The sequence below is a fragment of the Ziziphus jujuba genome, chromosome 11 (assembly GCF_031755915.1).
Source record: "Ziziphus jujuba cultivar Dongzao chromosome 11, ASM3175591v1".
Classification (NCBI taxonomy): Eukaryota; Viridiplantae; Streptophyta; class Magnoliopsida; order Rosales; family Rhamnaceae; genus Ziziphus; species Ziziphus jujuba.
The window spans coordinates 673979-700489 of record NC_083389.1 but is presented as its reverse complement, the minus strand read 5'-3'; the positions used below and the strand labels follow the sequence as shown (position 1 = coordinate 700489).

The 26511-nt window shown below is 33.3% G+C and overlaps 1 long non-coding RNA gene and 1 pseudogene across 1 annotated transcript; one reads left to right on the top strand and one right to left on the bottom strand.

Moving 5' to 3' along the window:
* Positions 1-648: 648 nt before the first annotated feature.
* On the bottom strand, positions 649-26400 carry LOC132799881 (DNA-directed RNA polymerase subunit beta-like; annotated as a pseudogene).
* LOC132799836 (uncharacterized) lies at positions 3970-6213 on the top strand. Its single transcript, XR_009634743.1, has 3 exons — positions 3970-4608; positions 4723-4783; positions 5931-6213. It is a non-coding gene; the product is annotated as an uncharacterized LOC132799836 (long non-coding RNA).
* Positions 26401-26511: the final 111 nt, after the last annotated feature.

Sequence of the window (26511 nt, the reverse complement as noted above, 5' to 3'; positions counted from 1 at the left end):
CCACCTACTCAACTTCTTATATTTAAAGTGATTCGTGTATCTACTCCAATGATACTATTGTTTCGTACCATTATAGAAGAAGATTAAGATAAAATATGCACTTCCTCAGGAATGAAAAAAAGAAGATTCGGGTCAAATATGCACTTCCTCAAGAATGAAAAAAAATCGATGTACTTTCATTTAGTATTTTGGCTTAAATTCTTTGACTCCTTGATACTCAAGCAAATCCTCTTTTTTTTAGGATTGAATACAACCCTATCGTCCCATATTTAGTAATTCCTAAACCTTTTCTTCTGTATTGAGGATCATCAAAATAAGCAAAAATAATATTTTTACAAAAAATACCATTTATCGATATTTCAATCGAAATAATGGTATGAGCATTCGTTCTTTCTCTCGTTTTTGAATCCACTGAATGGAATAATGAATCTATTTCGTTATCTCTTTGCCAATAAAAATAAATCAGAATTCTCGTGTAGAATATAAGGAAATATGAAATTACAATGACCTTTATATATGATTCGATTAATTTTTGAATAATCGAAAATGATACTTTCTTTTTTACTAGAAAGACCCAAACTAAAGAATTTATGTTTTACTTGATCATTATTTATTTGATTTCCTAAAAGGCTAGTAAATATATTTCCTTCAGCAGAAATAAAATGAATATTCGTTTGATCTTTCTTCCCCTAATTCTTTCCATTCTACCAACGAATAATCTATAATAATTCACAAATTCAGATCAGCTAATTGTTCTCGGATAGCACTTCCTCCAATAGAATTTCTTGATTTCAAAATGTCTCGAAGTCTTGGGTAGTAAAAAAAAGTGGGATGCTCTATTTCCATGATTGGATCTCATATTCGAATGAACCTCATAATCGTAAGAAAGTGGGTTTTTCAGTTATGGGCCTAGCAAAAGAAAAAATTAGATAGGGTCCTATTGGATCTTCCCCCCTCCAAATCGGATGTGAAAGTTTCCTCTCATCGGGCTCAAGTAGTTAGACGAAAAAAGATAAAGAAAAGAAAGAGGTTTCGTTTCCATTTTCAAATTCTATAAAAACCCCAAAAAAATCTACTCCTTACTCAAGTTCCAAAAGAAGGTCAAGCAACATTTCGTTGATGCATTTTATTTATTTGTTTTAGTAAATTTTTTGAATTGAATTCTTTATTTAATTATGGCATAATAAAATAAATGAAATGTGAAATTATTAAGTAGTGTACTTCCCTTCGAATGATGAATCCTTTTAATTTTAATTAAAGTAAAGGAGGGCCTTAGAATTCATAAGGTATTTACTTGTCTATGTATCGTTCCGTTCAATCTTTTAGGTCCCTACTTCTCCTTGATGGTTATTTCGTGATATCCTTAAAGCCTATATGCGATGGATAGACTCCTGCCACCATGATATATTTTCTTATTTTGCTTATTTCGATAGAATTTCTTTCATTTAGAAAGAAAGGAAATGGTTAATTCCACAAAAGAAGTCTTCTTTTTCACAAGGTACAAATTTCTACTTATTGTTACTGAATCAACCATAGACCAATTCTTTTTTTACTTGGGAGTATTGAACACAACCATAATTATGAGTTTCATGTTACTCCTACCAAGAGACATGTCAGATCTAGGACATCCTAATTAGATTGAATGGGATAACAGTTTCTCATTCTGAATCTGTAAACCCATAATTTTGATCAAATTACACATTGCAATATACGAGATCTTTAATTCTTTAAGAGGCTTGTCTAAAAGATTCGCAATATAACTAGGAAGACGTTTTAAATACCACATATGGGTTACTAGGAATGCTAGTTTGATGTAACTCATTTGATATCTTTGTATCTAAGAATCAAAAAATTCAACTCTACATTGTTCACAAAATTTTGGTTCTTCTTTTTCATCTCCTATTACTCGATAATTTCCACAAGCATAAATCCCACTTTTTATAGGCCCAAAAATTCTTTCACAAAACAATCCATCTTTTTCCGGTTTATTAGTTTTGTAATGAAAAGTGTAGGGTTTTGTCACCTCTCCAATTATCTCTCCATTAGGTAGGATTTTTTTGGCCCAAGCACTAATTTGTTGAGTTCAAACTGATCCGATTCGAAGTTGTTGATGTTTATACCAATCAATCATAGAAGAAAATTTCTAATTCATTCCAATTAAGCATCCTTCCTATTAATCTGGAAGCCTTTCTCAAATACAAGGAAATGATTCAATTCCAGAGCCAAAGATCGTAATTCTCGAATGAGCAATCGAAAAGATTCTCGAGCATCCTCCAATTTAGGTATTATTCCTCCAATGATCGTAGTACCAAGTACTTCTTGGCGAGCTCTAATATGATTAGATTTATAAGTAAGCATCTCTTGTAAAATATGAGCAACATCAAATCCCTCTAAAGACCAAACTTTCAATTCTCCTACCCGCTGCCCCCCCTGCTTGGCCTTTCCTGTAAGTTGTTGTTATGTAACAAGTGCATAATGTCCGCTAGAACGTCCACGCATTTTATCATCAACTTGATGGATGAATTTCAAGATATAAGGCTTTCTATTATAACAGGTTGTTTAAAAAGATCCCCCATTCTTCCATAAAATATTTTGCTTTTTCTTGGATACTCGGGTTCAAATACCCATGGATTCGTTGTTTATACCTCTCATCAAAAGGTGCTGTTTGATAATGTCTATCTAGCAGACTAACAGACAACCTGAGAGAACATTCATGCGTGAGGGTATTTCTAATGGGTTGAAGACCATATGAATGGGTCTTCCATCTTGCAAATAAGGCATTTCTTGTCTAGGTAAAATTTTTTAAATGATACCCTTATTTCCATGTCTTCAAGCTACTTTATCCCCCACTTTAATTTCATGCTTTTGTGAAATATATACACGAATCATTTCTGGATTATAACTAGAACCCCCTTTTTTCTAAATCCATCTCACATCAATAACTCGACCTCTACCGCTGATAGGTAACTTTAGGCAAGTTTCATTTGAAGTGGATACTTGAATGCCAAGGATGGCTCATAATAATCTATCTTTCGGAGCATACAATCATTCTTTCGCCATCTGGGATGTTAATTTACCTACTAAAATATCACCCGTCTCCACCCAAGACCCCACCATCATAATTCCTTTTTTGTCTAAATTTGGGAGTAAATGGGCTTCTAGATGCGGTATTTCATTAGTGATTCTTTTAGGACCGTGACTTGTTACATGAGTCTGAATTTCATATTTCCATATGTTAAAAGAAGTATAAATATCCTCATATACCAGATGCTCATTAATGAGTACTACATCCTCATAATTGTAACCTTCCCATGGCATATAATGTAACACCCCGTCCCGAATCGCACCGGAATCCGTGCACGTTGACCGAGGTTGACCGAGGTTGACCGTTGACCGAAGGGGTCAAAAGTTGACTTTTTGACTCGGTGGGAATTTCGAGTTGACCAGGGTACCGTGGCGAAGTGCATGACGCCCTGAGTTCGTAGACTAGTAGCACGTCGAAAACGGAGCTACGGTTTGAAAGTTATGGGCAAAACAAGTTGAAGTGTAAACTGTCTAAAAGGTGCTGGGAGTTGACTTTTTCTTGTGATGTAATTGTGAGTTGACTCTTGTATGGTTGTAAAGTACTCGTCGATACGAGTTCACAGACTAGCGGCACGCTCAAAACGGACATCCGGTTAAAAAGTTATGGACGTTTGAAGTTTACCGGATACCGTATTATTTTAATATTTTTTTTTGGGTCGGTGAACAGTGAAACGCCACGTGTCAGTTTCTGATTGGTCCACGTGGCATGAACAGTGTCATGCAGGGGTTTTATTTGTTAAAACACTCGGGGAAGAGAGAGAAAGAGAGAGAAGAGAGAGAAAGAGAGAGAGGAAAGAGAAAGAGCCACCGCCGGCCACCGGATTTTGTCACTGTTCCGGCCGAGTTACTGTACACGCGCCGGACAGAAAGCTTGCCCACCTCATTTCCGGCAAAACCTCCAAATTTCACGGCGAACGGCCGCCGGACGCGCCCGGATCGGACGTCCGAAGTTTGGCGGCGATTTTTCCCCTCCACCGCCGGCCACCGCGAATCGGCACTATTCCGGCCGATATACAGTACACGCGCCATACACCCAGCATCCTCTCCTCAAGTCCGGCCTACCCACCAAAAATCACGGCCATCGGACCACCGACGCGCCGGGATCGGAGCGTTTTCCGGCGAGGGGTCGAAAATCTTCAAACGGTGATTTCTCCGCCGTCCGACCTCCGTTTTGCTCACCGTCGGTCCCGTTGGATTGCTCTCCTCACGATCTACAAATCTGCAAAATTTCACAGCAAACAGCCACCGTCGGAAATTACTGTTCCGGCGACGGTTGCCGGTGACGTGGCGGCCGCCGGAAATCACTGTTCCGGCGAGTACCCCGAAAATTCCGGCCAGCTCCAGTCCGCAGTGTTCGACCTCCTGAACCCAAATCCGACTTCCGTTTCCACCAATTCGCGACGGTTTGGGAGAATTGCGGAGCCGAAACCCGAAAAGCTTCCCGATAAAATTCCGACCCCGTCGGGTACGATCATCGGAAATTAAGACCGGATCTGTGATTAGCATCACTCGAGCTTCGATTCGGTATATAATTCGTAAATTTTAGTTATCGTTTGGTGTTCGCTCCCCGGGTACCCATTTGGGGATTACCCGAATAAAATATTAATATTTGTGGTTTTGGTACTGTGGATGTTTTAGGTGCACGTGCAAGTAGCGGAGTCGATCCTGCGGAGGATCTTGATTGAGATACGTGCACAAGGTGAGTGACCCACCTTCAAATTAATTTTGGGGAATTTAATTGATAAATATATTATGTGTGAATTAAATATTTGGAATTTAATTTCTATGTGCCAAATATTTATTGGATTTATTGTAGAATTATTTATGAATTTATTGGATTTAAGAAAATGCGAATTCTACAAATTTATGCCGTGTGGAATTATTTTATGGTTTTGAGGATTTTGAAATTGGTGTGGTTTTAATGGTAAATTGGGCACGATTTGATTTTCAAATATTTCAAGGAAAATATTTGGTTATGTTGGTGATTTCAATTTTTATGAAATATGCCCATAAAATATTATGGGATTTGATTATGATATTTCGAGAAATTATTTATGCTTGGAAAAAATGTGGATATTTGAATTGATGGGTTTGGGAGTTGGTGGATTTGAAAATCATGGAATTTATGGTATGGATTATAAGGAAATTGTGGAGAATTTCCCGGTTCAAGCGGATGGATTATGCACGCTATGCTTATGAAAAATGTGAAATTTGTTTTATGATTTAAATTTATGGATTTTATAATTTTTAGATGCACCGTGCACGTACTGGTGTTCTGATTATGTGATATGGTATATGTGATATGGTTAGTGTGCACACGGTTGTGATTAGCGCGCAGGTGGGTGTGAGTAGCGCGCGGTTGATATTATGAGGGTGTCCTGTGGATGCCATCGGAGAGGGCGGCCACCCCCCTTTGGCCGGGACACCAGGTTAGCAGCGGCGCAGTGGGACGCCACGCGACCGTATGCCGGTTTCTTTCTATAACCTCCTGTCTGGCGGTACCTTGGGACGCTGGGTACTGTTGGCGCCACTGGTATATAGTGGGTGCATCAAATTATTTTCAGAACTGTGTTTTAAAAATAAAATGTTAATGAAAAATATAATTGTTACCGCTTCTGGTATTTAATTGATGTCTTGGTTTTCGGGAAATATGAATAAAGGGTTTTGTGAAAATGTTTTAAAAGGGGAACCTTTCCAACTGAGAGAATTGTAAGGGTTTTGAGAGACATTATTATTTCCAAATAATTATTATTTATATACCTATTACCGTGGTATGATAGTGTAGAGTAGTAGGGTCGCTCACTGAGATGATTAGCATCTCACACTCTTAAATTCCGTTCCTCTAGGTACCAGGTTGTCGGTGTTCACTCGGAGCGGACTTGATCTTCCTCGCTGTATTTGTTCGCGCAGTACCTTGTTCTTCTTTTACTGCAGTTGTAATATTTCGTTCACTTTTGCTGTATTCTGTATTTTGTAGTACTTCATAAAGCTCTGTATACTGTATGGGACACTTATGTATTTGTATTGCACTGGATTACTGTATTTTTATTTTGGAGTGCTGAAATTTGTGGAACCAGTTCGTCGTACTGTGGGAGGAATAAGGGAACAATTATAGAAGTGTGTTTTCAGTGCAGGAAATTCTGTGGTAAGTCCATCCCTTAGGGGAGGTTCTGCCGGATCTTCCACAGAAGGGTCCGGTAGGGTTTCCCTGGGATCAGGGCTTGTCTAGGGTTCCGGTGGGGAATTTTGGACGGGTCCTGACATATAAGCTACTAATATGTTTCTTCCCAAATCGAGTTTGCCGTCAATGGTAGCAGCATCATCCGCTAAAATTTATCCCTTTTTAATACATTTACCTTCTGCAACTTGGGGTTTTTTATGCGTACAAGTATTTTTGTTCGAACATTGATATATCACTAATGGAATGCTTAGAGTATCCCCATTGCCCGATAAAAGGATCTTGTTAGTATCATTATAAATGATCTTTCCCTCATGTTCGGCTAAAGCGAACCCCGGAATCTAGAGTTACTTGCCGTTCCAACCCAATTCCAACAATGCACTTTTCAGACCGAGAAAGAGGAACTACTTGACATTGCATAGTAGAAATCATTCAAGCTCGATTCACATGATTATGCTTGATAAAAGGAATGAGGGAAGATTCAATAGAAAAATATTGGAAGGGAAAAATACTTCAAAGATGAACCTCTTCCCATTCAATAATCAGGAATTCTTGACGGTATCTAGCTGGAACAACCTATTCTTCCTGAATACCTCAATTCAGTGCCAAAGAATTTCCTGCCGCTACCATATAGTATTCATCTCTACTTGGTGATAAATAAAGCATCCATACTTTTTTTTTATCTCTCAGAGATTTCATAAAATGGGCTTTCTAAAGACCCCCAATAACCACACCTCGTACGAATTGCTAAAGAGCCAATAAGTCCAATATTGATTCCTTCAGACGTCTTAATAGGGCATATGCATCGATAGTGACGAGGATGGATATCTCGTATCCGAAAACTGGCAATTCGCCCTATCAATCCTCCAGGGCCTACATACCTCAATTTTCTACCATGAACTATTTGTGTCAATGGATTAGTTCGATCCAAAAATTGAGATAATGGGTGTAATCTAAAAAAAGATTCATAAGTTGATACGAACCTAGGACGACCTGCTCCTAAACCTGTATTATATTAGCCCGGATCTCAATTAAGTTCAAGTTCTAATGGAATGGACCTCAACCCCTAACCAACCTGTGGTTAGAAACCTTGGTATAATGTAGACACCACAATAGGGGATGGAAAACCTATTGATAAGTCAAGCTAAAACAACTAATTCTCTAATGGTGTTTTAGGTGTTCTCAAAGAACAAAGAGATAATTTAATCTCACAAGTATTTTCTCAATCAAATCAAAGTTTTTTTCTTATTGAAAAATAATCCTTTAAATAGGCTTTGAAAGAAACAAAATAAACCCTAGAACATAAAGAAAACCGGCCACCACACATAAAGAAACCCAGCTGGCCGAAACTATACTTCCTTTCCTAATCTAAGTTTAATTAATTAATTCCTTTATATTAAATTAGGAATTAATTAATTTACAATGGAAAGAATAAAATAAAAACCTTCCTAAAGTTATTTGTGCAGAAAATAAATAAATAAAAGTCAAAAAGTAATGGTAGTTTCCTAAAACAAAAAGTAAAAACAAATTAGGAAACTAAAAATGCTAGCCTTTTTGATCAATCTTTGACTCTTTGAGCTTCAAATCAACTTCTAAATGCTTTGTACAATGCCCAATAAGCTGAATATGAAGGCCCACACGTTGCCCATGCTTGGAAAAATAAGAAAAGGCTAGTACAGTAAAATACAGTAAAGCCAACAAGCAATACAGTAAATTCGGCCAAATTGTTGATGCTGTCCATAGAAGCCCTTTTTGATTGCATTTGAGGCTGCTTTAACTTGATTCCATGACCTCTTAGGCATATGTATTGAACCCATAAAGCATTGGAACCATTTCATGCTTCCCGGACTCCAAAAATGTACCACAACCGTCACCCGGGTTCGTACCAGTCTCCAGCGCTTGTATCAACAAAACAGGTCTTGGTTCTTTGGTCATGATCATTCCTTCTTGATTATGATTTATCATTTGAATAAGCACAACAAGTTTATCCTTGAACTTCGTGGCTTGTGCTCTAGTGATTGGTCCCACCTTCATCCGTAACGGATTAGCACCCCAACGGTTTATCGGTTGAGCGGGCTTGGGCAGAATCACATCATAAGTGTTAGAGAATCATGGCAAATTGTTAGCCATAAACAGGCCAAACCCAAGACCAAGCCTAATGCCTTGGCCGATTAGCAACTTCCTTAGTTTGCCTTGTATTTCATTTAGGTAGTTGATTAAATCATTTTGTGTTGTACTCTAGGCTTGTTAAGTTGGTGCATAAAGACACCAAAATGTGTTATTTAATATGTATTATCCAAATTAGAGTGTTAGAAAGTTTAGGGAAATGAAGCACCTTGATGACATGGAAAGCACCTTGGTGACTAAGATGGTGACATGGAAGCTACTTGGTAACATGGAGCCTAACCATTAGGCCTCTCTTTCATCCAATGCATGGAACGACATGTGTCATCATGCATGAGGACTACTTTAACATGAAGCACCTAATGAGGCAGCAGCACTTGTCAACAAACCATGAAGCATGTGGCAAAGTTACTTTACACATGTGTTTTGCTTCACCATGAAGGACTTGTTTTGTATTGGTGTTTAGAACCATCCTGGTGTGGTTTCACACTTATTTTGTATGCTATAAGTATGTATTACATCTAAATGAATGAATTGTATTGAATTTTGGAGAAAATACCTTAGTTTCCATTTTGAAACCAAGAGAAACACAAACTGGTCAAAACGGAAAAATTTTCCAGCAGCTTAAACAAAGCAAGCCAAGAACATCTAAACTCCAAATCAATTTCCAAACATTTAAAACCTTATTCTCTTTAGATTAAAGTTTCCCTAATCCTTTCAATAAGTAATTTTTAATGGAGTTGAAGTTAGCAAATTTCGAGGAGTCAGTATCAATTTGTGCCTAATTGCTCCACATATACTTCCTCTAGCCATATTTTCTAAACAAACCAAGGTCAATTCGAATTGATCTTGTAAGAGGTTCGGTACCGAATGAATATGTTTATTTTTTAAATGATTCATATCATCAAGTGTACCCATTCCGAATTTCATTCCAATCAAATGATCCACAGCGGCCAATATATCTTGAGGTAATAAAAATGTATTGTTCTGCTGTATATCAAGATTTAGTCTACGGTTCATATTTTTTCGACTAATCCTTCCTAACTCACATCTTTATTGAAATAATTTCTTTTGTAACTCCTTACATAAGGATTCAGAAAATACCGTATCTCTTTCTACACAAGCAAATTGTTGACAAAACTCCAAAATGGCATTTTCTTTTGACTTAATTTTTTTTTTCTCCTTATCATTCAAGAAAGAGAAGTAAATGTCAGGGTAACAAACATTCTCTAGAATTTCTCTTAGACTCGAACCCATATCTAATGATAGAAGTAGAATAGATATTTTATGTTTCCTACTCACACAAGCCCATATCCTTGCTTTTCTATCAATCTCTAATTCTAATCTTCCTCTTTAATCTGATATTATGGTGCCGATATAGATCAAAATTCCATTATGGTCCAATTCTGACTGGTAATAGATATTGGGGCTTTGTAATATTTGATTGATCATAATTCTGTATATGCCATTTACTATAGAAGTTACTAACGAATTCATTAGAGGAATGTTTCCAATAAAAATTGTTTGTTCTTGCATATCCCTACTAGTTTACCAAATTAATCCCATGGATACATATAATTCAGAAGAATAGGTGAGTGATTCAAATATAACATCTCTTTCTTTTATCAATGATTATACCAATTGATATGTTTCCACAAATAATTGAAATTCAATTTCTTGATCTGTATCTTTAATTTTTGGAAACTTATAAAATTCTTTTGTTAAGCCCCAATCAATGAATTTACAAAACCCTTCAAATTGCATCAAATTAAATCCAGGTATTATAGACATTTCCTTAGTTCTACCCCCAAGCATTTTTGTATTTCTTATTTATAGAAAAAAAAATCCCATTATTTGCTCATTCTTCATCAAATCATATGGATCAATATAGCAATGATGGAATTGATATTCTGTTTATTGAATCACATGAAATTTGACCTAACTCCATATAATATATGGAATATATGAAATACGTATGAAGGAGGGATAACGAGAATTTTATACTCAAATTGTAATTTGCAACAGATACAAATGAAAATGTTTTTCTTATGGAGTTTTGTCTAGAATATCCAAACAATTTGTATAGAATACGAAACCAAAAAGTGATTCAATTTCTACCATTATTATGATATTCCATATTCCAATCCGATTGGATACCATAAATGTATTCAGGATTTTCTTTTTTCTAGCACTTAACTTTTTCATGGATTCAATTGTTCAAAAAATAATTCACAGAGAAGAGAGAGATTTTTACCTTTTTCTTTTAATCGAATTCATAGAATGGGATTGAAATGTGTAAAAAAGCTGATTTTTATTAAACATGTGCGGGTATAAATAGAACTATCTATCTGCACTCTCCTTCTTTTTTTAATTATATTATTTTGTTGGGGACAGAAAGAACCTGTCATGCTCTATCAAATTTTTGACTTTCAATATTCAATCTATTTGCTGACAAATTGTAAAAATTGAATCGAAGCATGACAATTTCCTCAAAATTTCCTAAAATTACCTATAGGCATCCTATACAGATAAGATGCCTGATTTATCTGTTTAAAAAATTTATGTTATGGGGTTTACATATACCCTAATTGCTGTTATAATTGAAACTGAGAAGCCTTCTTTTTTTTTTTATTGAAAACAAAAAGGATTAGTTATGTATCAATTTTGATTTTCTTAGATCATTAGGGAAATAAAATTTGTGATTCAAATTCAAGAACCGTTCATGAATTCATAGTCAATAGTTAACGGTTCAAATTTGTCTTGAATTTTTGCTTTTGTCATTGAAAATCCACATCCGCATTTGGTTTTTCACTCAAAAAGGGAAGGGAATGTTATCATATATTTTGTATCACTTTGGTGGCATGGCCGAGCGGTAAGTGGGGGACTGTAAATCCTTTTTGCCCAGTTCAAATCCGGGTGTTGCCTGATCAATAAAAGAATCAAAATACCATATTTTGGTTTGCTGATAAAACTTACCCATTTTTTTTTTTTCCCAACAGAACCAAGCTGAGGAAAAAGACTCTTGATACTTGCTTAATAGGGCGGAAGATACTTTGTATACATACTCATGAAAGTCTTTAAGTTCTCCGGGATTCATTCAATATTAATTAGATTGAATGGATAATTGGCTTTGACTTATTTATATATGTATTTATTATATATATATATATATATATTTATTTGAATATATTATGTATTTATTTATGTATTTATTTGAATACATAAAGAATATATAAATATTTTTCCATATTTTGCTTATATTGAACATATAATTTCTATTTATAATATAAATTTATAAATAGAAATTATAAAAAAAATACAAAAAGAAATTCTTACTTTAATCTCTAATATTTTTACTTTAATCTCTAATCAAGAACACGTAATAGGACGTCTTCGATTGTTTCAGAAAGCCAATAGGAGACGTAGATCAAATGGGAAAGATGGGAAAGAAAGAAATAAGGGTATGTGGTAGATAGTCATCCATCTTGATTCTATATTTTTACACTTTTGATTTAATAAAAATAAAATAAAGGGCACCAAAAGAAAGAATAGGTTTTATTATTACTACATGTTAGTAACAGCCCTTTGCTACTTTAATCAAAAGGTTGTCCAGCGTATTTTGCTAGTGCTTAATGTTTTCTTATTATACCAGAAATCTTATAATTATAAGAACGTATTATAATTGGATTTATTGGATTGTGTTATCAATAGTGTTGGGTCAGAACCCCCCGTTGACTTTGTGCCAGTGATTTTTTTTATTATTAGTGGACGATAATTTATGATTAGTGAACAATAATTGAATAATTCCTTCATATTCATAGAGATAGAGGACATAATTCACATGGATATAGTAAATCTCGCTTGGGCTGCTGTAATGGTAGTCTTTACATTTTCCCTTTCACTTGTAGTATAGGGCAGAAGTGGACTCTAGAAGTACTGCTAATTGAATTTAAGAACCAAACTGTATCAATTTTTTTATAGATCTTCCTGCAAAGCCTTTTTTAATTTTAATTTCACTATTTAAATTAAAATTCCATTTTGAAATGGAAATAAAAAACATATTCATTTCGAAACGGTATTTGATTCTAGTGGAGTAATGGATTCTATGAATAATATATGAACTCTTTCAATCATAACTTTTTTATTTCGATGACCCGACTCTTACCAAAGTTATATATGGCCAATGGGAAAGAACAAAACCTTTTTTTTTCATTTATTTTTTTTGCTGTTCAAAGAGAAAAGAAATCTATTATTACATGGATATATATTTTTTATGGGAAACAACATAGTGGTTGTCCAACAAGATACTACAACTCCATATAATAAAATATTGTCTTGGGCGAGTCACATATTACGCACTTACCGCTTGTTTTATTATGTGGTTTATTATTTTATAAATTTTATTTATGCTATGCTTGCTTTATTAAACTCATGTCATATCATGGTTCAAAGGTTAAAAATCGATAAGGTTTACTAATCCTTTTTGAAATCCGTAGAAGTTCCTATGGAACCTCTCCGAACCTCTATCAACTGCTCAATCAATCACTTCTTTGTCGGAATGCTAACAAACATATTACTTGCTTTTATTTTATCCATACCCTTTTTTCCTTCATTGGTTTTTTTCTTTCTTTCAATCGATATTGGGATTCATATTAAAAATAATCCAAAATACAGTAATTAGAATCGTACGAATAAGAGTTGTCTTTCGATTACTTCCAATTATTAATTGGAATAAACACAAATTAAATAGAACTAGATGAAGAAATAGAATTGGGACGCAACACTATGTAATTTATATATGGAATTGATATCTATATATATAAAGATAATAATGTAGATTGATATATATTAAATTAACCTATATCTTCAGACAATAAACTTTATACAGTACAATGACAATACTAGATAGTATGGTAGAAACAAAAATATGAATCTTTCTTTCTACCATACTATCATCTCTCATAGAATACTGCTGATTCTATTTTGTTCATTTCATTCATTTAATACGCAAAATTGGAATCTTTTTCATTTTATTTCTTTTCTTCAATCATTGAAAAGAACTAAAAAGCCAAGTCTAATTCAAATTAATCGCTTTGACTTACTGTTTTTACATATATTATAAGTAAAAAAGCAATAAGAACTAGAATGAACAATGTAGTAGCAATAAATGCAAGAATATTGACTTCCATAATTTCATCGTTTCATTTTTCTTTAATTAGTAATAACTTGGGATTTAATCCCATAAAGATGATAAATCTTTTGTCTGTAAATTCAATGGGATGAATTACATCTCGATGTAATCGAGTCGGATCAATATCATGAATAACGATATCTGGGCTATCGAATCGGTTCATCATCAACAATTGAATAGTATAACATAGGAAGATCTTTTATCCATATCGACTTCTAAGGTTGATTCTTGATCCAATCAAAAATTCCTTATATTAATTTAAATTTTTATTTATCATTCTTTTCCATTCGTTTTTCTTATAACTTACTGCCTTCCTTGTACAATCATCTGATCCTTGTACGATCTGATGAAGTATTATCTAACCGCCTTTACACTTGCCTTACCATTGATTTTAACCAAACCTAAATAAACAATCAAAATGAAAAAAATTAGGGATCCGATTGGGAATGAAATTCGGCTATTTGTATTCCCTTCCACAGAAAAATGGAGAGATGAATTGATGTATTTTTGTTATTTTATTGGATTTGGATCCGTCGGGACTGATGGAGCTCAAACCCATAGCTTCCACCTTGACAGGGCGGTGCTCTGACCAATTGAACAATAATCCCAGGGAAATAATGTAATAAAATAAAGTGTACAATATACCTATTCTTAATGATTTCATTCAAACACTTTCGATTTAGATTTTCAATTAAAATTGTCAAGTTGGAATAGAGAAGCGAGTGATAAATTTCTATCCATGTGGGTATGCACTTTAGCATAAGCGGCATCGATTACTAATAATCTTTTTGTTATTGCCAAATCAATTCGATAATCAATCTTTCAATGAAAAAGTTTTTTTTTTCTTTATTTTACTCTTGTCCTTAGCCTTTACACTTACCGATCCTGATATGAATCTAGATCATTAGAAATATCAAAATTTGTTGGAAAAAAAATAAATTAAATCGAGTAACTAAATAGTGGTGGAGATATATCAAGAACTTTTACTTTTTTCCTATTGGGATCGAGCATTTCGGGAAAACAACAAATGGGTTATATCATGGTAGATCGGCGAATTATTGGGCCAAGCTAGATTTGAACCAGCGTAGACATATTGCCAAAGAATTTATAGTTCATCCCCATTAACCGCTCGACCCAAGATAGGAAGAAGCAATTTCATGCTTATTGATAGTCCATGATCAACTTCCTTTCATAGTACCTTAGCCCCAAGGGAAGTCGAATCCCCGATACCTCCTTGAAAGAGGGATGTCCTGAACCACTAGATGATGGTGGCATAATTGCCCTACCGCCATTATACTATGCTCATAGTATGAATAGTTTTTTGAAATTGTCAATGTACAATATATTAGAATGGGAATGGCATGACTTAATACAAAGGATAGCACTTTTTGGTGAGTAATTGGTCTACCAGAAAGGGGGGCTAAACCCCATTCTTACACTTTCATTCATCAATTCACTCATTGTTAAGATTAGGTGGGCATATTTCTACCTCACACTAAGTCAGGAAATTCAAATAAAAAAATGATAAGTTATTGAATATTTTCTCTAATTTTTTTTTTGGTTCAGAGGATAGGCCGAGTCTATTTATCAACGATTGCTTTGATAAAATATTTTGGAGTTATGTTGAATTGGTAGGTATATGTATCATTCAATTGAATTTCATTATAATGGAAAATAATGGAAAGAAATTAGGTTCAGCCTGTCTAAAAACAATTCATTGCATTGATATTTATCAAATCCAATGTCAATAGACCTTTTTTTTCCTACACTTACTACTGTATCCTATACTCACTAGGTAAATCAAATTGAGCATTCCTGAATGACCCACTATGCATCTAAGATATATCTATTACATAGATTATAACCTATAAACGTATAAGATATGTCTATAGACATATAACATATAATAAGTATATGCACTTTACCCATAGTAACTAGCAGCTTATTCGGGAGTTGAAGTAAACAGGCCCTTTGAACTCAGTGGTAGAGTAATGCCATGGTAAGGCATAAGTCATAAGTTCAAATCCGATAAGGGGCTTTGGTTTTTTCAAAAACTTCCAACAGTAGTATTCATATTTATAGAGATATTGTTGCCATTTGTAATAAAAAAAAGTAACAAACTATAAAATGTAATTGTAATATAATTAATTTTATATTGAAATTCTATTAAATACTAATGAAGTGTAGTAATTTCTAGTAATTATCGATATAAAGTTGAACATTTGTTATTATGTTTATTATATTGTTATAAATATTATAATGATAAGTTTATAATGAATAATTGTAACAACCCAGACCACCCGTATAAGATATTGTCCTCTTTGGGCCTGAGGAATCCTCTTACAATCCAGCCCTCAAGGTTTTAAAAGACCTCTCGAGGGAAAGGTATCACACCCACTTATATGGAGTGTTTCGTTCCCCTTTCCAACTGATGTGGGACTTCACAATCCTCCCCCCTTGGGGCTCAGCATCCTCGTTGGCACACCGATCCAGGTACTGACTCTGATACCATCTGTAGCAACCTAGACCACCCGCATGAGAAATTGTCCTCTTTGGGCCTGGGGAATCCTTTTACAACCCAAGCCTTAAGGTTTTAAAAGGCCTCTCAAAGACAAGGTATCCACACCTACTTACATGGAGTGTTTCATTCTCCTTTCCAATCGATGTAAGACTTCACAATAATGCTAAGTTGTTTACTTGTATCTCCAAATATTCCTATTACTTTATTCTATTATTCCAATCAAATCAATTAGAAATCAACAAGAGAAAAAGTAAGAGGACCTAACCTATTGAATCATAACTATATCCACTATTCTAATATTAAAATTCGATTAGAGATAAAATTGGAATAGTGGATTTTTATTTTTTTTTCATTTTCATATTTCTCCGGACTACGCGAGAATCTTTCGATATTTCCGATTAAATCTTCTTGTTTCTAGATGTTGTATAGGAATGCCATTCTATTTCTTTACTTTACAGCGAAAGATTTATTCCAAGAACATACATAAGAGGCGTTTAAAACACCTTTCTTTGATTCCAGCACACAAGACAAGATCACTTTCTATTTTATTATATATATTTCATAATTTATAAGTATCTATTTTAGATACGTAGATAGATATGTATCAGGTCATGGTTTCATGTAACAAATATTTCCATCCATATGTATACATACAATTTTTTTTTTCTGATAATCGGATGGAAAATGGATGCAAGAAAGAGACTTTTATTTATAGTCTCCTATTATTAAATTCAATACACTATTAATTTAATTAAATATAAATAATAGAATAAAATAAATAGAATAGGAAGTTTATTAAAAGAAAATGAAAGAGTAAAACATAAAGTAATAAAATATATGATACTGTAGTAGTTTAAGACACATACAAATTCTTATTTTTATTCATTTTCATTACAGGATTCAAGAATAAGATTAGTTGATGGAACGGGAGGAATATACATGGGGATCTATCGGTTGCGAGAAAAAGGAGCAGTTGTTTCTTGAACAGTTCTTTTCAAATCAAATAAAAAATACATCTATCTGATTGATGAATCATAAGACAATTCATGGTTTAAGTGGTTATCAAGAATAGGAAAGGATAACCGAATTGAGTTAAGAGATTTTACTTTACTAGGTTGAGTTAGAGACCAATAAATTTTTTTATATTTGAAACCTATTCTAAAGAAGGGGTAGTGGACGAGAAATCAAATCATAAATATATGACAGAAGCCCTAACGTTTTGAAAATGCTATGAGGTGCTTGAAAATGGTTGAAGTAGTTGAATAAGAGGATCACTATGACTATAGCCCTTGGTAAATTTACAAAGATGAAAATGATTTATTTGATATTATGGATGACTGGTTACAGAGGGATCATTTCATTTTTTTTAGGTTGATTCGATCTATTGCTCTTTCCTTGTGCCTATTTTGCCTTAGGGGGTTTGGTTTACAAGTACAACCTTTGTAACTTCATGGTATACCCTTGGATTAGCAAGTTCCTATTTGGAAGGTTATAACTTCTTAACCGTCGCAATTTCTACTCCTGATAATAGTTTAGCACACTCTTTGTTGGTACTATAGGCCGTAAAGCACAAGGAGATTTTACTCATTGGTGTTAAGTAGGCAGTCTGTGGACTTTTGGTGCTCTTCATGGTGCTTTCGGACTAATAGGTTTCATGTTATGTCAATTTCAACTCGCTCGATCTGTTCAATTACAACCTTATAATGCAATCGTATTCTCCGGTCCAATTATGTCTTTTGTTTCTGTATTCCTGATTTATCCGCTAGGTCAGTCTGGTTGGTTTATTACGCCAAGTTTTGGTGTAGCGGCTATATTTCAATTCATCCTCTTTTTCCAAGGGTTTCATAATTGGACATTGAACCCATTTCATATGATGGGAGTTGCTGGGGTATTAGGCGCTGCTCTGCTATGCACTATTCATGGTGCTACCATAGAAAATACTTTATTTGAAGATGGTGATGGTGCAAATACATTATGGGCTTTTAACTAAACTCAAGTTGAAGAAACTTCTATGGTCACCGCTAACCGCTTTTGGTCCTAAATCTTTTTTGCTCTTTCCAATAAACGTTGGTTACATTTCTTTATGTTATTTGTACCAATAACCGGTTTATGGATGAGTGCTCTTGGAGTAGTCGGTCTAGCCCTGAATCTACATGCCTATCACTTCATTTTTTAGGAAATCCATGCAATGGAAGATCCAGAATTTAAGACTTTCTACACCAAAAGTATTCTCTTAAACGAAGGTATTCGTGCTTGGATGGCAGCTCAAGATCAGCCTCATGAAAACCTTATATTCCTTGAGGAGGTTCTACCCTATGGAAATGCTCTTTAATGGAACTTTATCTTTAGCTAGTCATGACCAAGAAACCACCGGTTTCGCTTGGTAGGCTGGAAATGCCCGACTTATCAACTAATCTGGTAAACTACTAAGGGCTCATGTAGCTCATGCCAGATTAATCTTATTCTGGGCCAGAGCTAATTTGAAGTGGCTCATTTCGTACCATAGAAGTCGATGTACGAACAAGGATTAATTTTCTGATGTATGAACAAGGATTGATTTTACTTCCCCACCTAGCTACTATAGATTGGGGGGTAGGTCCCCGGGGGGAAGTTCTAGACACCTTTCCATACTTTGTGTCTGGAGTAATTCACTTAATTTCCTCTATAGTATTGGGCTTTGGTAATATTTATGATGCACTTTAAGGACCTAAAACTCTTGAAGAATCTTTTCCATTCTTCATTTACGTATGGAAAGATAGAAATAAAATGACTACAATTTTGGGGATTCACTTAATCTTGTTAAGTATAGGTGCTTTTCTTCTAGTGTTCAAGGCTCTTTATTTTGGGGGTGTATATGATACCTAGGCTCCCAGGGCACTTTGGAGGGGAGGGGGGGGGGGGTGTATGTAAGAAAAATTACCAACTTGACTCTTAGCCCAAGTATTGTATTTAGTTATTTACTAAAATCCTTTTTTGGGGGAGAGGGGTGGATTGTTAGTGTGGACGATTTGGAAGATATAATTGGAGGGCATGTATGGTTAGGTTCCATTTGTATACTTGGCAGAATATGACATATCTTAACCAAACCCTTTCCATGGTCACCCATTCTTGAATTGTAGAATCAAGCGATGCATTATGGTCGAAAAGCATTGCCTGTTCCATTTTTTTTATTTTTTTATAATCTTTAAATAGTTTTTTAATTGTTCATCTACAAATATGTTCATGTAGCAATCCAATGAACATAAATTCCATTGATCTAAAAATAAAAAACAGTTTTGTCAATGCTCTTCTCAATCATTCACATATATGTGTATAGAGGAGACATAGAATATCTCAAGACCTAATTTGAGATATGGTACCGAATATAGAATTATAATTCAACAAGCATTTATTGACCAATTTATCTATATAAGTATGTTAAATGAGCTTAACTTTCATGTGTTTGTGTTCAACGATAGCTTATTAGTTTTTAAAAATTGAAAGTCTATTAAATTACTTTTTATAAAAATAAAAAATAAAAAAATTGAAGGTACAGGTGATGCAATCCCATCCAAAAGCATCACCTATTCCATGTTTTATTTTATTTTTTAATCTTTAATTAGTTTTTTTGATTGCTCATCTACAAATTAAAAAAAAGCATGTTTGCAAAATAAAAAAAAAATACTAAAAACAACTTTCAAATTAAAAAACAAAGTAAAAATTGGTTGGGTGAAAAGACGACGCATTTGTTAAAAAAGAGGTCACCTATTCCTATATTTGGTGACCCTTTTCTAAAAAAGTGTCACCTATTTTATATTAAACATCCTTCAAAATTTGTAAGTCTCTTAAATTGTATTTTTGTATTTAAAAAAAACGCATTGCCTAAAACTATATTAGCTATTTCTTATTGCATTATTACATCCAAGTCATTTAGTCTAGTGGTGTGGTGATTCCTTGAGAATGTAAGAGGTTTTGGGTTCAATTCTTGGATGGCCTTCTCTAATTTTTTTTTAAAGGGTTTGTACACGTGTAAATAAAAAAATGGAAAAAAAAAAGACGATGTATTTGTCGAAAAATACGTTGTCTATTTCTTTATTTGGCGACTTTGTTTTTTAAAAAATGCATCGCCTAAAACTATATTAGCTATTTCTTATTGTATTTTTACATCCTAGTCATTGGGTTTGGTGGTTTGGCAATTCCTTAAGAGTGTAAGAGTTTCTGGGTTGAATTCTTGGCAAGGCCCTATTTTATTTTATTTTTTGTATGGGTTTGTACACGTGTAAATAAAAAATTGAAAAAACAAAAAAGAAAAGGCAATGCATTTGTTGAAAAATGCATTGCCCTTTTCTCTAGTTGGCGACTTTTTTTAAAAAAAATGCATTGCTTAAAACTATATTGGCTATTTCTTGTTGCATTATTACATCTAAGACATTTGGTCTCATGGTGTGGTGATTCTTTGAAAGTGTAAGATGTTCTGGGTTTAACTCTTGGCATGGCCATATCTGATTTTTTTTTTTAATGGGTTTGTACACGTGTAAAAAAAAGAAACAAATGTGTCGTCTTTTCCTCTGTTTGGTGACTTTTTTTTTTAAACAATGCATCGCCTAAAACTATATTAGCTATTTCTTGTTGTATTATTACATTTAATTCATTTGGTATGCATCGCCTTTTCCTCTATTTGGTGACTCTTTTTTAAAACAATGCATAGCCTAAAACTATATTATCTATTTCTTGTTATATTATTACATTTAAGACATTTGGTCTCATGGTGTGGTGATTCTTTGAAAGTGTAAGAGGTTCTGGGTTTAATTCTTGGCATGGCCATATCTGAATTTTTTTTTTTAATGGGTTTGTACATGTGTAAAAAAAAGAAACAAATGTGTCATCTTTTCCTTTGTTTGGTGACTCTTTTTTTTAAACAATGCATCGTCTAAAACTATATTAGCTATTTCTTGTTATATTATTACATCTAATTCATTTGGTATGCATCGCCTTTTCCTCTATTTGGCGACTCTTTTTTAAAACAATGCATAGCCTAAAACTATATTATCTATTTCTTGTTATATTATTACATCTAAGTCATTTGGTCTGGTGATGTGGGGATTCCTTGAGAGTGTAAGAGGTTTTGGGTTCAATTCTTGGCATGGCCCTATGTGATTTATTTTTTTAATGGATTTGTGCATGTATAAATAAAAAAATTGAAAAAACGAAGAAGAAAAAGGCGACGCATTTGTTGAGAAATGCATTACCTTTTCCTCTATTTAGCAATTCCTTTTTAAAAAAATCTATCGCCTAAAGCTATATTAGATATTTCTTGTTGTATTATTATATCTAAGTCATTTGGTTTGGTGGTGTGGTGATTTCTTGAGAGTGTAAGAGATTCTGGGTTCAATTCTTGGTATGGCCCTGTCTATTTTTTTTTTTTTATGGGTTTGTACACATGTAAATAAAAAATTAATAAAAAAGAAAAAAGAAAAGGTGATGCTTTTGTTGAAAAATGCATCACCTTTTCCTCTATTTGGTGACTCTTTTTTAAAAAAATGCATCATCTAAAACTATATTAACTATTTCTTGTTGTATTATTACATCCAAATCATTTGGTTTAGTGGTGTGGTGATTCCTTAAGAGTATAAGAGGTTCTGGGTTCAATTTTTGGCATGGCCTTATCTGATTTTATTTCATTTGGCCTGGTGGTGTGGTGATTCCTTTAAAGTGTAAGCGGTTTTGAGGTCAATTCCTCACATAGCCTTATCTGATTTTAATTTTTTTATGGGTGTGTACAAGTGAAAATTAAAAAATGGAAAAAAAAAAAAAAGAAAAGGCGAAGCCGTTGTTGGAAAATGCGTCGTCTATTTCTTTATTTGGTTACCCTTTTTTAAAAAAGCATCGTCTGTTTTTATATTAAACATCATCTAAAACTTGCAAGTCTCTTAAATTATATTTTTGTATTTAAAAAAAGGAAACAGGTGATGCAATTACTTCATTTGGCGTCGTCTGTTTTTTTTTTTTTTAAGGGAATAGGCAATGCAATAACTTTTTTAAGAGTCGCCTATTTTTTTTTTTTCTTTAAAAGTACAATTTATTTTCTATTTAAAATTGCAAACCTCTTAAATTGTCTTTTTTTTTTTTTTGGTTAAAAAGGAACTGGTGACATTTAGCGTCACCTATTCTTTGTTTTTTGTCGCTTGTTCTTTGTTTTTAAAGGAACAGGTGACGCAATAACTTCTTTTAGCGTCACCTATTTTTTTTTCTTTTTTCTTTAAATAATTTTTTTCCAATTACAGTTTATTCTTTGTTTAAACTTGCAAATCTCTTAAATTGTATTTTTTAAAAAAAAAAAAATTGGGAACAGGCGATGCAGTTACTTGGCTTAGCGTCGCCTATTCTTTTTTTTTTTTTTTAAGGAAACAGGCGATGTAATAACGTTTTTTAGCGTCGCCTTTTTATTTTCTTTTTTGTTTAAATATTTTTTCCTAGTATAGTTTATTTTCTGTTTAAACTTGTAAATCTCTTAAATTGTATTTTCGATTTTTTTTTTAAAGGAACAGGCGAAGCAGTTACTTCTTTTAGCATCGCTTGTTCTTTTTTTTTTTTTCTCCTTTAAATAATTTTTTTTTCAACTTCAAATAATCTGTGAAAATATTTAAGCAATATAACTTAGGTGGTTGTTCAATTATTTTGTTTTTCATGTACATTTTATTTTCTGTTTAAACTTGCAAATTTCTTAAATTGTAGTTTTATTTTTTATTTTTTAAAAAGGGAACAGGTGATGCAATTACTTCATTTAGCATGGCTTGTTCTTTGTTTTTTAAAGGAATAGGCGACACAACAACTTCTTTTCTTGTCGTCTGTTCGTTTTTCTTTTTTCTTTAAATAATTTTTTTTTCTAAGTACAGTTTATTTTTTGTTTAAATTTGCAAATCTCTTAAATTGTATTTTTATTTTTATTTTTTAAATGAACAGGTGACGCAATTACTTTTTTTAGCATCGCCTATTCTTTGTTTTTTTTTTTTCTTTAAAAAGGATTCTTTTTCAACTTCAAATAAGCAGTAAAAATATTTAAGTAATATAACTAAGGTGGCTGTTTGATTATTTTATTTTTCATGTACGATTTATTTTCTATTTAAACTTGCAAATCGCTGAAATTGTATTTTCAGTTTATTTAAAAAAAAAAAGGAACAGGCAACAGAATTACTTCTTTTGGTGTCGCCTATTCTCTGTTTTTAAGGGAACAGGCGACGCAATATCTTCTTTTTGCATCGCCTGTTTTTTTTCTTTTTTTTTCTTTAAATAATTTTTTTCGAAGTACAATTGATTTTCTGTTTAAACTTGCAAATCTCTTAAATTGTATTTTTTTTTTAAAGGAACAAGCAACGTAATTACTTCTTTTAGCGTCGCCTGTTCTTTGTTTCTTTTTCTTTTTTTTTTTCCTTTAAAAAGGATTTTTTTTTTCAACTTCAAATAAGCAGTGAAAATAGTTAAGCAATATAACCAGTTTATTAATTTTTCTTAACATTTTAAGTAATATTTTAAGTGTTTATTTGAAGATGAACAATAATAAAAAAAAAAATAACACATAAAACAGGCAATGCATTTTTAAGGTAATGCGTCATCTGTTTTCTTTTGTAAAAAGAAAATAAAAGAAATTTAAGAGACTTGCAAATTTATAAGCATATAAACTTGACGTGAAAAACAAAAATATTAAACAACCACCTTAGTATTTTTCCTTCACATTTTTAATAAATATTTTCAGTATTTATTTGTTGACGAACAATAAAAGAACTAATTAAAAAACAAAAACAAAATTATGATTGGAGGTATAGGCGACGCAGTTATATGTGAATGTGTTGCCTATTACCTTAATTTAAAAAAATTATTTTTAACAAACTTGCAAATTTTTATAGCAAATATGCTGTACTTGAAACAAAATATATATATATATATTTCAGGGCAATGTTTACTATTTTTTTGTTTGCAATTTCCACTTAATTTATTTTTGGAATAATAAATAATTTGCTTGTTAAATTAAGGAGTTTTAAATTTTTTCTTTTATCATATCAAATATTAAGTGACACATTTTCTATTATAAACGTCCCCTATTTTCATCTATTTTCTTAGTATTCATATAATTAAAGTTTGTGATTATGTAAACATAAATAAGTGGTTGGTTAATCATTTTGCATGAGTCTAGCATTTAAACAATATAATTTAGATAAAATATAAGCATAGATTAAAGGCAATGCTTTTCAAACACATATTCAGTGACGTCGAAAAGCAGCGTCGCGTATTTTTCTTTTTAGCGACCTTTTCACTTCGACAGTTTTTGAATGCGTCATATATTTATAGAATTTTAACTAACTCTTTTGCCTCAGCATCGCGGTTTCATTTTTTTTAAACGCTTTTGTTTTGTAGCGTCACTAAGTTAGTGTCGCTAGATCTTAATTTTCGTGTAGTGTGAGCTTGTTAATTTTCCAGAAAACGACTTAGAAGACACACTACATAATGTTGCCTTTATCCACTTACCACACCAGGGAACCCCATATCAGATTCTTCTCCAAGAAATTCAACCCCCATATGTACAACCAATACACATAGTGAACCAAGAGACAAACCTGAAAACTCATACCATGTAACACATGCAAACCAAGAAGACCAGACCTACTAAACAACTCTAGCCCATGTAAACAATGAATTTGCACTAACTACGTCTCATAATATCTCTCAAATAACAGCTGAAACATTACCAAATCAATTGAATACAGCAGCAATTGATCCACCTTTCAACCACTCTAATTGTCCTGTTTCTGTAGTGGACATGACAATAGATGAAAAAACTGTTGAACCAGACACAAACACACATAAGATGATAACAAGACAAAAATTAAAGGCCAACTCATAGCTAGCATCTCAAATGGCATTGCTGTTATAACGGTGAACCAAAACATTGAAATCAGCCCTTCAAAGTCTTGAATGGTTTTAAGCTATGCAAGAAGAATTCACAGCCTTGCATGATAATAAACGGATGTTGTTGGTTCGAAATAGGTATACAAAACCAAGTATAAAAAAGATGGTTCCATAGATATGTTCAAAGCTCATCTCATAGCCAAAGGCTTTACACAAATTGAAGGACAAGATTTTGAGGGAACATGCAGTCCTATAATCAAACATACCACTATAAGAATGATTATATCTACACCTATTACATGCAGGCAGACAATTCGACAGCTAAACATCAAGAATGCTTTTCTTCATGGCCAACTTAAAGAAACTATCTATGTGTAACAACCTCTAGGTTTTAGCACTTAATCTCATCTTTAACATGTGTATCTTCTAAGGAAATCATTGTATGGCCTTAAAAAGGCCCCCTGAGCATGGTTTGATAGACTTTCTCAATTTTTAATTCCTTTAGGCTTCATATGTTTCAGGGCTAATTCTTCATTCTTTATGTTTCAAAATTCTAATATTGTTGTGTTATTATTAATTTATGTAGATGATCTTTTAATACATAAAACAACCCTAACATTATCAATGATCGGGTTAGTAAAATGGGTGCAGAATTTGCCATTAAAAACCTAGGTAAACTGCGTTATTTTCTTGGACTTGAAGCAAGGTATTTTCAAGGGGGCTTTTTTTACACGTACGAAGTAGAAGCATGATCTTCTATCTCTTGCAAAAAGGCTTGAAGTAGCTCCCATGAAAACACCTTTAGCTTTTAAAACAACAACTCAAATAAATGATAATGATCTTGTTGACGCAATTGAATATCGCAAGCTTGTTGGTAGCCTGCAATACATTACCTTCACTAGATTAGATATATCTCATACTATCAGGCATGCTTGCCAAAGCTTTCAAGAACCCACCATGTTGAATCTTGGAGAAGTTAAAAGAATACTAAGATATCTCAAGGGTACCATCACTTATGGTTTACATTTTCTATATCAAAGTTCCTTAAACTTGACAAGATACTGCAATGCTAACTGGATAGACTGTCTAACCACAAGATGAAGCATGAGTGGCTACTGCATCTTTCGTAGCATTAATTGCATTTCCTGGTCCTCCAAGAAGCAACCAACAGGAGCTTGTTCCAGCACCAAATCTAAATAACGAGCTATGGAAATAGTAACAATAGAAATAAAGTGGCTTACCTACCTACTAAGAGACATTGGCATAACTCCGTACAGACGACCTCACCTACTGTGTGACAACATAAGTACCCTACACACAACCATTAATCCTATTTTACATGGACAAACGAAGCACATTCAGATCGACTACCACTTTTTCAAAGAAAAAGTAGCAATTGGACAGCTCATTAGTCGCCATATCCTTTCACACTTACAAGTTACAAATTTACAAACGAATCCATCTTCAGGAGAAGTATTTTAACTATTCAGGAATAAGCTTGGAGTTCATACAGCACCTTCTCCAAGCTTT